The sequence below is a fragment of the Rhinoderma darwinii genome, chromosome 1, assembly GCF_050947455.1.
Source record: "Rhinoderma darwinii isolate aRhiDar2 chromosome 1, aRhiDar2.hap1, whole genome shotgun sequence".
Classification (NCBI taxonomy): Eukaryota; Metazoa; Chordata; class Amphibia; order Anura; family Rhinodermatidae; genus Rhinoderma; species Rhinoderma darwinii.
In genome coordinates this window covers 499,538,208-499,553,439 of record NC_134687.1, presented here as the reverse complement: position 1 = coordinate 499,553,439, position 15,232 = coordinate 499,538,208, and positions in this window count along the sequence as shown.

Genomic DNA, 15,232 nt, shown 5'->3' with positions numbered 1-15,232 from the left:
AGTGGGAGCTGCAAATGATGACGTGGGGTTTTAGGTGAAGAACTGCTGCACATATAAATTAGTCTGGGCCGTCGTTTTGCATTATTGCGTTCCAAGAGTCCTAACTTTTTATTTTTCCGTTGACGAGTTGTGTGAGTACTTGATTTTCATGGGACGAGCTGTAGTTTTTATTAGTATCATTTTGGGGTACATGCAATAATTTGATCAGTTTTTATTCCATTTTTTGTGAGGTGAGGAGACCAAAAAACAGAAATTCTTTCACTGTTTTTTTTTATCATTTTTTAATGGCGTTCTCTGTGCAGTATAAACAACATGTTTACTTTATTCTGCGGTTCGATACGATTATGGCAATACCAAATTTATATAGTTTTTATATGTTTTACTACTTTTACAAAATAAAAACACTTTTTTCTAAATAAAATGTTTTAGTGTCACCATGTCCTGAGAGCCATAACTTTTTTATTTTTTTGTCGACGGAGCTTTGTGAGGGCTTGTTTTTTGCGTGACACACTGTAGTTTTTATTGGTACCATGTTTGGCTACGCGCGACTTTTTGATCACTTTTTATTCCATTTTTTTGGAAACAACGTGACCAAAAAAGGAAATTCTGCCACTGTTTTTTATTGTATTTTTTTTATGGTGTTCACCCTGCGGGATAAATAATATGATATTTTTTTTAGGTCAGACCGATACGAACGCGGTGATACCTATTATTATTATTTTTTTCTAATTATAAAGGACTTGATCAGGGAAACAGGGTGATTATTGTTTTTATTACTTTTAAAACTTTTATTTATTTATTTATTTATCTAAAACTTTTTTTTTTTTTACTTTTTATTTTACACATACTTGGGGACTTGAAGATCTTATATTCTGATCCCCTGTACAATACATTGCACTACTTCTGTATGTACTTGTGTAGTGCAGTATATTGTAACTGTCACTTTACAACTGACAGTTGAGCCTATTTCATCCTGCCTTGGGCAGGACCTAATAGGCTCCCGTACCTGGCAACCAGGAAGCCGTTGCTAGGCTTCCTGGTTGCCATTGCAACCATCAGAACCCTGCGATTTTTTGTGAAGGGGGCAATGGGGTGCAGAGGGAGCCCCCTCCCTCTGTATCAATCACTTAAATGACGCTGTCGCTATTGACAGCAGCATTTAAGGGGTTAAACTACAGCAATCGGAGAGAACAGTGATCGCTGTTGTTGCATTGGGATGTCGGCTGTATATTACAGCCGACACCCGATGAAGATGGAGCGCGCACAGCTCCTGTGCCCGCTTCATCCTCAGGGTGTTACTATACGCCAATTTTCGGGAAGGGGTTAATAAGAATAGTGTTTTTTATTTTTTACAAAGCTTTCTCTGATCTCCTCACGGATCTCACAGAAATGAGGAGATCAGAGAAAGTGACAGGAGCTCTCTCCTGTAGACGACGTCACAGACGGCTGTGATTGGTCAGTCTCTGAAGACTGACCAATCACAGCAATCGCCGGCATGGGGGCCTGCTCATTGGTCCCCAGGCCGGGAACAGAGATGGTTAGCTGTCAATGACAGCTGCCGCCGCTGTTATTTTGATTTCACATAGTGACAGTTTATTCCTGCTCCGCAATAGTACGGCGCAGGTCCGCTTCAATAACCGGCTTGTACCATACTATTGCGGAGCAGGTACGCAACGGGTTAATACCTATGGATTTAGAATGGAATCTCATAAAAGTTCCTGTAGTGGTATTGTGTAGGTGTTCCTATACTTTTTTCCAATTAGTGTATATAAATTACGTCCTTGAGTCTACCATATGACTAAGCTTTTATGGATATATGTAGTCAATGTAGTCAGCTATAATAGAAGCATGCATTCTACTGCAGTGTACACCTAGGTTAAATCTTTTATGTTACATCTAGGCTGGGTTCACACTACCTATTTTCAGACGTAAACGAGGCGTATTATGCCTCGTTTTACGTCTGAAAATAGGGCTACAATACGTCGGCAAACATCTGCCCATTCATTTGAATGGGTTTGCCGACGTACTGTGCAGACAACCTGTCATTTACGCGTCGTCGTTTGACAGCTGTCAAATGACGACGCGTAAAAATACAGCCTCGTCAAAAGAAGTACAGGACACTTCTTTCAGACGTAATTTGAGCCGTTCTTCATTGAACAGCTCAAAATTTACGGCTGTCAGAGAAGCCTCGCAAAATGCGAGGAGGAGCAATTACGTCTGAAACGAGGCAGCTGTTTTCTCCTTGAAAACAGTCTGTCATTTCAGCCGTAAAAGCCTGCTACCGTGTGCACATACCCCTACAGTTTCTGCTCCATGGAAACATGGCAAGATCACAACAATAGATCAATAGATCTTTGTTGTTAACATTTTTCATTAAGAATAAAGGCATTATAATACATGAGCCCTGTGCCCTAAACCTTTGGTGGAGTATACAGCTCCATAGCCGCACAGCCTCACTGCACTGCCGCACTGGCTCCATTGGGTGCTGTACATACAAAAATATTCTTTCCAAGAAGAAGTGCATCTAGGGCAGAATACCTCTGTACACAAAGTTCGGTGGAGCATGCCAGATTTTTTGTTCTGTTGCATTTATACGGAATTCGACAGAATAAACGTCCATATGAAATTGAAGGAATGTGAAGGTAAAGTAGTGGCCATATGCACCTCTATGAAAGCCCTAGTATGTCCTGTACAAAACAGAGACCCCATACAGCTGAGTGCATGAGCCCCTAGCCACATTTTTTAAATGTAAATGTTCCTTTTCAAGTAAACTCCTCCAATAGTTTATGTTCTAATGTAGAATTAACATCAATGGAAAGCTAATGATGATAATCCCAGAATAATGGAGGAAGAGCTGGCAACATATGCTTAAATGAACTGACTGAGTATAATAGATTCGGACATGAACTGGCATGATGGAAAAAAGGAAGCCCTCATCTACTTTCAGATGAAACACTTAACATTTTACTTGACTGTACAACCAGATGTGTGACTTACGATATAAAGGTTTAACCATTCAGTGCAGTATTACTCATGTGAATACTTCAACCATGTACACTACCGTTCAAAAGTTTAGGGTCACTTAGAAATTTCCTTATTTTTGAAAGAAAAGCACAGTTTTTTCAATGAACATAACATTACATTAATCAGAAATACACTCTATACATTGTTAATGTGGTAAATGACTATTCTAGCTGCAAACGTCTGGTTTTTAATGCAATATCTACATAGGTGTATAGAGGCCCATTTCCAGCAACCATCACTCCAGTGTTCTAATGGTACATTGTGTTTGCTAACTGTGTTAGAAGGCTAATGGATGATTAGAAAACACTTGAAAACCCTTGTGCAATTATGTTAGCACCGCTGTAAACAGTTTTGCTGTTTAGAGGAACTATAAAACTGACCTTCCTTTGAGCTAGTTGAGAATCTGGAGCATTACATTTGTGGGTTCGATTAAACTCTCAAAATGGCTAGAAAAAGAGAGCTTTCATGTGAAACTCTACAGTCTATTCTTGTTCTTAGAAATGAAGGCTATTCCACGCGAGAAATTGCCAAGAAACTGAAGATTTCCTACAATGGTGTGTACTACTCCCTTCAGAGGACAGCACACACAGGCTCTAACCAGAGTAGAAAGAGAAGTGGGAGGCCCCGCTGCACAACTGAGCAACAAGACAAGTACATTAGAGTCTCTAGTTTGAGAAATAGACGCCTCACAGGTCCTCAACTGACAGCTTCATTAAATAGTACCCGCAAAACGCCAGTGTCAACGTCTACAGTGAAGAGGCGACTCCGGGATGCTGGCCTTAAGGGCAGAGTGGCAAAGAAAAAGCCATATCTGAGACTGGCTAATAAAAGTTAAAGATTAATATGGGCAAAAGCACACAGACATTGGACAGAGGAAGATTGGAAAAAAGTGTTATGGACAGACGAATCGAAGTTTGAGGTGTTTGGATCACACAGAAGAACATTTGTGAGATGCAGAACAACTGAAAAGATGCTGGAAGAGTGCCTGACGCCATCTGTCAAGCATGGTGGAGGTAATGTGATGGTCTGGGGTTGCTTTGGTGCTGGTAAAGTGGGAGATTTGTACAAGGTAAAAGGGATTTTGAATAAGGAATGCTATCAATCCATTTTGCAACGCCATGCCATACCCTGTGGACAGCGCTTGATTGGAGCCAATTTCATCCTACAACAGGACAATGACCCAAAGCACACCTCCAAATTATGCAAGAACTATTTAGGGAAGAAGCAGGCAGCTGGTATTCTATCTGTAATGGAGTGGCCAGCGCAGTCACCAGATCTCAACCCCATAGAGCTGTTGTGGGAGCAGCTTGACCGAATGGTACGCAAGAAGTGCCCATCAAGCCAATCCAACTTGTGGGAGGGGCTTCTGGAAGCATGGGGTGAAATTTCTACCGATTACCTCAGCAAATTAACAGCTAGAATGCCAAAGGTCTGCAATGCTGTAATTGCTGCAAATGGAGCATTCTTTGACGAAAGCAAAGTTTGAAGGAGAAAATTATTATTTTAAATAAAAATCATTATGTCTAACCTTGTCAATGTCTTGACTATATTTTCTAGTCATTTTGCAACTCATTTGATAAATATAAGTGTGAGTTTTTAAAGGAAAACACAAAATTGTCTGGGTGACCCCAAACTTTTGAACGGTAGTGTACATCTCCATTCCTGCATTAAATTACCAGAGCTATTACGTCTTGTTTTCAATTTCTTGTAGATACAGTTTCTCTGATTTTAAAGCCTATGTTTACCTTTAAAAGGCATTTTTTTTCAATAAAAAGGTCAGTAAGTGTGATTAGTACAACTTTCTAAATAGTTTTTATTAAGAATTATTTTTATATTTTTAGATACAGCTGCTCTGTATTCTCTATACAGACTATCTGTATTGTTCGCTATGACCTGAATACGTCAGTCCAGCAGATATGACCGTTTCAGCGTCAGCAGGTACTGCATTTTTATCCATCTGTAATTTATCACATCTAAATTCATAAGTTATGAACTTAGATGTGATAGATTACAGGTGGATTCTGCGTGTCAGAGACGCGCACAAACCGCTTTCATTGAACCCGTCGGTCCCGTGGACCTAACAGGTACAGGATTTAGCGAACGATACAGCTCTTCTGTATAGCGAATACAGAGCAGCTGTATCTTAAAAAAGTTAAAACATTTTTTAATAAAAACCACTTAGAAAGTTGTACTAATCACACTGACTGACCTTTTTATTTAAAAAAATAAATAAATAAATTGGTGTACATAGTCTTTAAATAAACCATTCACTCTAAAAAACACAACTTTTACATAAAAACTACAATATTGGTATTATTGGTACAATGTATTTTCATATCACATATTATATTCAATTAAGTTAATATATTGGTCTAAATTCTAAAATGTCTCTGTTCTTGAGGACAGTGTGTAAAACTGCTCACCTTCATTATAATAATTCAAGCATTGGATCAGACCAGTGGTATTTCCATCGGCCAGTTGACGTTGTCTCCACGTGGGCCTCCTAAAGTCTGTACTTCAAAGAAAAGTCAGAAAGAAGATAGAAAAGGTAAACTCTAGCCGCATATACCATTAAAGATCTTGTAGGTTATAGAAAGAAAAGTTTTTATTTGTCTTTTAAATTTGCAAAAAGCTACAAAGAATCTTCAAAGACAAATAAAAACTTTTCTTTCTATAAGCTACAAGATCTTTAATGGTATATGCGACTAGAGTTAACCTTTTCTATCTTCTTTCCAGATTCTAAAGTAGCGAATGCCTCTAAACAATCAGATGATTAGAATAATCTGAACGGGAACAGGACAGATTTTTACCTCCTTAAGGCTACGAACACACACAGCATGTTCAAGGCGGATATGCTGCGTAAAGCTGCACAGCATATCCGCCCTGAAGACTGCAGGGAATGGCGTTTGAAAAATCGCACCACACCATGGTGCATTTTTCCAGCAGAGTTTCCGCTGGGTAAAGCTGCACCGGAAAAATAAAAAAAAAGCATTCATACTTACGCCCTCCCTCTTCTCTGCGCGCAGTCCGGCCTCCTGGGATGGTGTTGCAGGCCAAGTGACCGCTGCAGCCTGTGATTGGCTGAGATATTTAATGTTAAAGTTATCATCTTCATTATCGACTACCGCCGGTGTCAGCATTAACCAAAATGTACCGCGCAGAGGTCGCACGGTCGGATTTACATCTAGATTATTGTGAGTCCCCTTGCCTCTCACTTTTGTGTGTGTGTGTGTGTGTGTGTACATATGTACATATAATCGCTAGTCGTGCAATCACAGAGTTGACAATAAGCACGTTCAACAATTTGAGCATTAGAGAGAACACTGGCATCTATACATGCCGTTCTAACTACTGTCTAAATCAGGCCAACTGTGTTTTTGCACAACTAATTAACAGTGTTCTTTCTAACTGTTATACTGAGCGCTTTATACTATCTGTCTATATCCTTCAAATCCCACTTGAACAATTTCAAATATAGTTCCTTTTAATATTGGAACTTCAATTGTCCAGTGGGATGCTAATTTCACATTTAGGGTGTTCTTAAAGGGAATGTGTTGCTAGCAAAAAATTTATATTTTTTTTTAGTTAAACAATTAGTGTGTAGGTGATTAAACATTGTTCTAATTTTTTTTATTTTTTTCACGAGTCAGGAAATATTATAAATTAGATTCTAATTTATAATATTTCCCAGTGCTGGTCACTAGATGGAGCAATTCCCAAAATTGCAGCATTGCATGTGGTAAAGCAACCACATTGCTTTATGCTGCAAAATTGGAAAAAACTCACTCGCTCTAGTGGGCTCTCAGAATCCCCCCCTCCTTTATCCTGGCTAGTGGGGATTGAATGGTCAAACCTCCTACACTGTGTGTCGCCATTTTTTGAGTGTAGTAGGTTTACATACAGTAGTAAACACACACTGAAGCACGAACATACATAGAAATAACTTACCTGCTCCTGCCGCCGCCGCTCCCTCCGATCCGTCCGCTCCGTCTGCTCCAAGTGCACAAGTCCGGAAGCCGACACCAGAAGTAGTAATCTTACTGTCCGGCCGCGACTTCCGGTCCACAGGAAAATGGCGCCGGACGGCGCACAGTTGAACTTGGACTGTGTGGGAGCGGCGCATTCCCACACAGACGGCGTACACCATAGTGGATGGAACGGGCCCCGTTCGCATTCACTATGGGACTGTATGTGCCGTATTCCATGTCTCTATGTGTCGTTAATCGACACATACAGAAATGGAAAAAAAATGGCAGCCCCCATAGGGAAGAAAAAGTAAAAAAAAAAAAAAAAAGTAAAACACAAACACACAAATAAATATAAAAGTTTTTAACAAAACACTAAAATCAAACTGATATAAAAAAAAATTTTGGGGTGACACTGTTCCTTTAACCCCTTCCCGACATGCGCCGTACATGTACGGCGCTGTCGGGAGGTGCTTCCCGCAAAGCGCCGTACATGTACGGCGCAGTGATTGTGCGGGCTCAGAAGCAGAGCCGGCACCGTCACCGCGGGGTGACAGCTGTATTATACAGCTGGCACCCTCCTGTAACTGCCAGGACCGGAGCTACTCTCCGATCCGGCAGATTAACCCCTCAGATGCTGCGCTCAATAGAGCGCAGCATCTGATAGGTTTTCACCCGATCGGCAACCCAGTGATGCAATCGCTGGGTTGCTGTGGCAATCGGACGCCAGAAAATGGCGTCCGAGTCTGCCTTGTACGGGAGCCGATGAGGACCCGCCTTCGGCGTGTCCTCATAGGCTTGCTGTCAGTGAATAACTGACAGCGCTAATACACTGCACTACGTATGTAGTGCAGTGTATTAGAGTAGCGATCGGGGCATCAGGCCCTCATGTCCCCTAGTGGGACAAGTCAGAAAAGTAAAAAAAAGTTAATAAAAATGTGGTAAAACAATAAAAACACACACATTTCAAATAAAAATAAAGCTAAACTGACTTTTTTCCCATAGTAAGTCTTTTATTATGGGAAAAACCGTAAAAATTAAATAAACTATACATAATTGGTATCGCCGCGTCCGTAACGACCCAAACTACAAAACTATTATGTAATTTATCCCGCACGGTGAACGCCGTAAAAAAAAAACATGAAAAACAACGCCAGAATCTTTGTTTTTAGGTCACATCTCCTTCCAAAAAATGCTATAAAAAGTGATCAAAAAGTCACATTTACTCCAAAATAGTACCAATAAAAACGGCAATCCGTCCCGCAAAAAATAATCCCACACACCGCTTTGTGCACTCAAAAATAATAACGTTATGTGTCTTAGAATATGGCGACACAGAAAACAAATGATTTTATAAAAAAAGTGATTTTGTTGTGCAAAAGCCGCAATACATAAAAAAACTATATAAATTTGGTATCGCCGTAATCGTATCGACCCGCAGAATAAAGCTAACATGTAATCTAGGGCGCACTGTGGATGCCGATAAAAAAAACAATAAAAAACGATTCCAGAATTGCTTGTTTTTGGTAATTTCCTTTACCAAAAAATGAAATAAAAAGTGATCAAAAAGTCGTATGTGTTCCAAAATGGTACCAATGAAATCTACAGCCCGTCTCGCAAAAAACAAGCCCGCACACCGCCCAATCAACTGAAAAACAAAAAAGTTACGGCACTAGTAATGCGGTGATGAAAAAACATCTCAATGCGCAGGCCGGAGGGGAACATTCCTGCAGTTTCAGGGCCCTAGTATTTAGGAACTAGGAAAGGGAAGGGACATCGCACATCCGCTGGAAGCAAGGGTGCCCGTATTATACCAGCGCAAAACTTTCCTAGCAATATTTCCCAAACTAGGAAGGAGAAAAAGTCCCCAAAAGGTGCAGAGCGTTACAGAAGGGGAGTGAGAAAGAAAACCGTTTATCAGTGTGACACCGGCCTGCGCATAACGGATCGCTTCACAGCGTAACACACATCTATGGATAATTGTATTATTTACCCCATGATTATACCCTCCTATTATGCCCTGATCTACTCCGCACAGATTACATATACCCCCACATTATAAACTGAATACCAGCAAAACTCAAACAAAACTACCAAGCAAAATCCATGCTCAAAATGGCGGTCTTTCCCTTCTTAGCCCTACAGCGTGCCCAAACAGCAATTTATGGCCACAAGTAAGGCATTACCATACCCGGGAGAACCCGCTTAACAATTTATGGGGTAAGATTCTCTAGGGGCACAACATCTTGTGCGGTGAATGGGCAGATCAGTGGAAAAATTGCAATTTTCACTTTGCACCATCCACTGCGTATTCATTTTTGAAAAACACCTGTGGAGTGTAAATTCTCACTACACCCCTTCATAAATGCCTTTAGGGGTGTAGTTTCTAAAACGGGGTCACTTTTGTTTGGTACATCAGGGGTTTTGCAAATGCAACATGGCGTCCGCAAACCATTCCAGCAAAATCTACGCTCCAAAAGATAAATACCGCTCCTTTTCTTCTGAATGCTCCCATATATGTCAACAGCCGATTATAACCACATATGGGGTGTTACCGTACTCGGGAGAAATTACTTTACAAATGTTGGGGTGCTTTTTCTTCTCTATTCCTTGTAAAAATTAAAAATGTTGATCTAAAACGACATCTTGTTGGAAAAAAAAATTATTTTTCATTTTCATGGCTTAATTCTAATTAATTCAGCAAAAAACCTTTTGGGATCAAAATTTTCACTATACCCCTAGATGATTCCTCAGGAGGTGCAGTTTCCCAAATGGAGTCAATTTTGGGGTGTTTCCACTGTACTAGTACTACAGGGGCTCAGCAAATGTGACATGGCGCCCAGACACTATCCAAAATCCAAATGGTGCTAGTTCCATTCTGAGCCCTACCGTGTGTCCAAACAGCCGTTTATGACCACATGTGGGGTATTGTTTTACTCGGGAGAAGTTGCTTTACTAATTTTATGGTGCTTTTTCTCCTTCAGTCCTTGTGGAAATGAAAAAAAAAACCTAAACCTACATTTTATTTAAAAAAATGTAGATTTTCATTTTTACGGCCTACTTCCAATAAGTTCTGTAAAACACCTGTGGGGTCAAACTGCTCACTGTACTCCTAGATAATTTCCTCATGGGGTGTAGTTTCCAAAATGGGGTCACTTGTTGGGGTTTTCCACTGTTTTATCCCCTCAGGGGCTTTGTAAATGTGACATGGCCTCCGCAAACCATTCCTGCTAAATTTGAGTTCCAAAAGCCAAATGGCGCTCTTTCCCTTCTCAGCCTCGCCGTGTGTCCAAACAGCCTTTTATTACTACATGTGGGGTATTGTTTTACTCGGGAGAAATTTCTTTACAAATTTTATGGTGCTTTTTCTCCTTTAGTCCTTGTGGAAATGAAAAAAAATTTGCTAAACCTACATTTTATTTGAAAAAATGTAGATTTTCATTTTCACAGCCTACTTCCAAAAATTTCTGCAAAAAACCTGTGGGGTCAAAATGCTCACTATACCCCTAGATAATTTCCTCAAGGGGTATAGTTTCCAAAATGGGGTCACTTGTTGGGGGTTTCCACTGTTTTGTCCCCTAGGGGGCTTTGCAAATGCGACATGGCCTCCGCAAACCATTCCTGCTAAATTTGAGCTCCAAGAGCCAAATGGCGCTCTTTCCCTTCTAAGCCCTGCCGTGTGTCCAAACAACCGTTTATTACGACATGTGGGGTATTGTTTTACTCGGAAGAAATTGCTCTACAAATGTTGTGGTGCTTTTTCTACTTTAGTTCTTTTGTAAATGAAAAAAAATTAGCTAAACCTACATTTTATTTGAAAAAATTTAGATTTTCATTTTCATGGCCTAGTTCCAAACATTTTTGCAAAAAAACTGGCCGGTCAAAATGCTTGCTACACCCCTATATAAATTCCTCGAGGGGTGTAGTTTCTCAAATGGGGTCACTTTTGGGGGGTTTCCACTGTTTTAGTTCCACAAGACCTGTTCAAAGCTGACATGGTGCCTAAAATATATTCTAATAAAAAGGAGACCCAAAATCCACCAGGTGCTCCTTTGCTTCTGAGGCCGGTGCTTCAGTCCAGTAGCACACTAGAGCCACATGTGGGATATTTCCTAAAACTGCAGAACCTGGGCAATAAATATTGAGTTGCATTTCTCTGGTAAAACATTCTGTGGTACAAAAAAAATGGATTCAAAATGAATTTCTGGAAAAAAATAATGAACTTTGTAAATTTCACCTCTACTTTGCCTTAATTCCTGCGCAATGTCTAAAGGGTTAAGAAACTTTCTAAATGCTGTTTTGAATACTTTGAGGGGTGCATTTTTTAAAATGGGGTGACTTATTGGGCGTTTCTAATATCTAAGGACCTCAAACCCACTTCACAACTGAACTGGCCCCTGTAAAAATAGCATTTTGAAATTTTCTTGAAAATGTGAGAAATTGCTGCTAAAGTTCTAAGCCTTGTAACGTCCTAGAAAAATAAAATGATGTTCAAAAAATGATGCCAATCTAAAGTAGACATATGGGGGATGTTATTTAGCAACATTTTTGTGTGGTATAACTGCCTGTCTTACAAGCAGATACATTTAAATTGAGAAAAATGCAAATTTTTGCAATTTTTCGCTAAATTTTGGTGTTTTTCACAATTAAATACTGAATGTATCGGGCAAATTTTGCCAGTAACATAAAGTCCAATGTGTCACGAGAAAACAGTCTCAGAATCACTAGGATAGGTAAAAGCATTCCGGAGTTATTACCATATAAAGTGAAACATGTCAGATTTGAAAAATGAGGCTCTGTCAGGAAGGTCAAAAGCGGCCAAAGAGGGAAGGGGTTAAGGGACCACTCACCCTATCCCTCCAAGGTACAATATACCTACAGTCGGGTCTATTTTTTATATCAACTGATCTCATACTTCCTGACCATATGTCCCTTTCCTCTTTTTCCTTCCAACCGTTTCACGTAAGTGAACCACATAGGGACAACTTGCATGAATTTTGGTGGTGTACACTAGGTATAACATTCTCAAATATTTAGTACTACCAATATCTCAATAATGAAGATGATAACTTTAAAGTTAAATATCCCAGCGAAAAAAAGTTTTCATATTGAAAAGAGCTTTCAATTGAGCCCCCACTCGACCCCCCATGCCATTTAAGATTTTGATTCCCCCGCCCACCCCACCGCCCCCAAGGGGGTGGAGGTTTTTTGTTTCTTTGCGTTAACTGGTAGATGTTATGACCCCATTAAATCCCACCAAATTTCAACCCTTTAACTCGAGCCATTCAAAAGTTATGAGGGTGTTCCGTAACTTTTGGTGGGCACTGTATATATATATATATATATATATATATATAAAATAAAGTAGTTGCTTACTTGTAAAATTTGCTTCTTTATTTAAACAGTCTTGTTGGGCTTATGTGTTTTGATACTAATGAATTCTAGTAAGATATAAATACATTACCTTCAATGTGTTCTTTTATAAGAAGACAGCTGGGATTATTCAGATCTGATTCACATGTTATGTACAAATATGTTTACAAATCAAATCAAATAGTTGTACTAAGGCTTGGCTTCTAACCTCATTCTTCTAATTATACATGAAATGAACGTTAATTTCTGTGAACACATGCCAGCATTTTCCAACGTAAACAATTTACTAAGCAGAATTCTTATACTAGCACAATATGTGGATGCAAGCACTGCTCAAATCCCATACAGATATTCACTAGTGTAAACTCAGTAGGATCAACAGAGTAATATAAAAGTAGTAACTCTCAACATCAGGATGAGGTAAATTATCTCCCCATGATGAGAATTCTCTCCATTATTTTTGGGTTACATAACATACAAATATTTTCCACAAACACAAATTTTGTCAGACAAGAGTAAGGGTATGTTCACACGGCTTATTTTTGGCAGTTTTTTGGGCTGAAAAATCGGAAGCAGAACGCCTCCAAACATCTGCCCATTGATTTCAATGAGAAAAACGGGGTTCTGTTCCGACGGGGCATTTTTTTTATGCAGCCTTTTCTAAGAATGGCCGCGTAAAAAAATGCCCGCGAAAAAGAAGTGCATGTCACTTTTCGAGATGTTTTTGGAGCCGTTTTATTGACTCTATAGAATAACAGCTCCAAGAACGGCTGTAAAAAACGCAGCAAAAAACGCAAGTTTGAATAAAAAACGGCTGAAAATCAGGAGCTTTTTTCCCTTGAAAACAGCTCTGTATTTTCAGACGTTTTTTGCTAAGCGTGTGAACATACCCTTACAGACAAGAAAAAATGGTTATGAACCTCTGAGCACTAAGATCATGTTCATCAAATTTGCCATTACACATGCAGGTTATTTTTTCCCATGTAATGTTTTGGATGCTCATCATTAAGGAGAAGCATCAAATAGAATCTTCAGAAAACAATGGGCATTAGGGCAGTTTAGGAAAGCCAACAGTAGGTAAATTCACAGAGAGGTGTTAAAAATAAGGGTAAATAAATGTAGTATTTCGAAAGAGCATACACTCCCAGGCTGGCGCAGGTAAAGACAGAAGAAGTTCAAAGTCAGAACTATAATGTGTACTCTACCGCTCCAACAGCCTGTGTTAGCACAAAATCATCCAGTCCCCTCAGATAACAGTTGTTCTGATCCAGACTCTGCCATCCACGAGTAGGCATCCACTTGCACAGGTGTTGCTCTGTGTGGTTCCGCTGGGACTTATAGTTCCACACGATCTTCACTCCCAAAGTGATGTAATAGGACCTTATGAGAGACCAAATAGATTATAGATTAGCACTTCAGGATAGTTGTTTCAAATGAAAAAGTTTTAATCATATTAACAAGGTTAAAACATAAAACAAGCGTGTCTAAAAACAAGTTGCATGCGGTTCGCCAAATTATCAGCCCAACCCAGGGTTTAACCTTTCCGGCATGCCCCGGAAGTACACATTATAGTTGTTAAAAATTAGGGCTTCTTGGGCAGTGTCTTTAAAAATACATAGGGGTGCCTATAAATTTTTGAAGCTAGAGGTATTTGCATTGTGATTGTAATTATAATCATTTTACAGTCCACAGCAAATGTTGTTAATGCATACCTTCCAACTTTTCCGTTTCGTAAAGAGGGACAACTGAAACAGTGTGTGTAGCAAATTTTTCCCCTGTTAAGCCATGCCTCTAACCCGGCTCAATCCCGCCCAGCCCACACAGTACAATGCTCCCATAGAACCACCTACAAAGTATAATGTCCTTATGTTTGACCCCCAACACTGTATAATACCCCATAGTGCCTTCCACACAGTATAATGCCCCCATTGCTGCCCCGACACAGTATAATACCCCAATAGTGCGTCCCACACAGTATAATGCCCCCATAGTACCTCCCATGCAGTATAATGCCCCATAGCTGCCCCCACACAATATAATGGCCCCATAGTTGCACCCGTACAGTATAATGCCCACACAGATGCTCCCACACAATATAATGGCTCCATAGCTGCCCCCATACAGTATAATACCCCCATAGCTGCAGTGAATCACTGGCCTCAGTGGTCACGTGCCGTACATGGCAGCATCACCGCTGAAGCCAGCGATTGGCTGCAGCAGCACGTGACCAAATAAGGATCTGAAACATCATATATTACAAATTAAAGGATAAGGGGTTAAATGTGTGGTCGCTAGGGGTCCAGCCACTTTGGTTCTAGCAATGAGGAGAATGGGGGATCAAAAGTCCCCCGATGTGCTACATAAGAATGGACCGCTGGTGCTCATGCTTGGCCAACGCTCCATTAATGGTCGAGCATGCGCACTAGCGCTCCATTCTTATGGAGCACTTGGGGGGGCTTTCGGTTCCCCGTTCTTCTCATCGTTGGGAGACCCTAGCATCACCATTACGTAGCTCTCAGTCTGTTACCTCTCCTCCACTCCTGTCCTCAATAACACCTTCACATGATTGGCAAGTCACCACGTAATGGTAAGAGCAGAGTTCACAGCAGCACAGAGTATTTCAGGAGATGAGCGTGCAGATTCAGTGCTGCTGTGAACTCTGCTCTTACCATTACGTAGCTCTCAGTCTGTTACCTCTCCTCCACTCCTGTCCTCAATAACACCTTCACATGATTGGCAGGTCACCACCCCGCACAAGATCCGCACGCTCATCTCCTGAAATACTCTGTGCTGCTGGGAACTCTGCTCTTACCATTATGTGGTGACTTGCCAATCATGTGAAGGTGTTATTGAGGACAGGATTGGAGGAG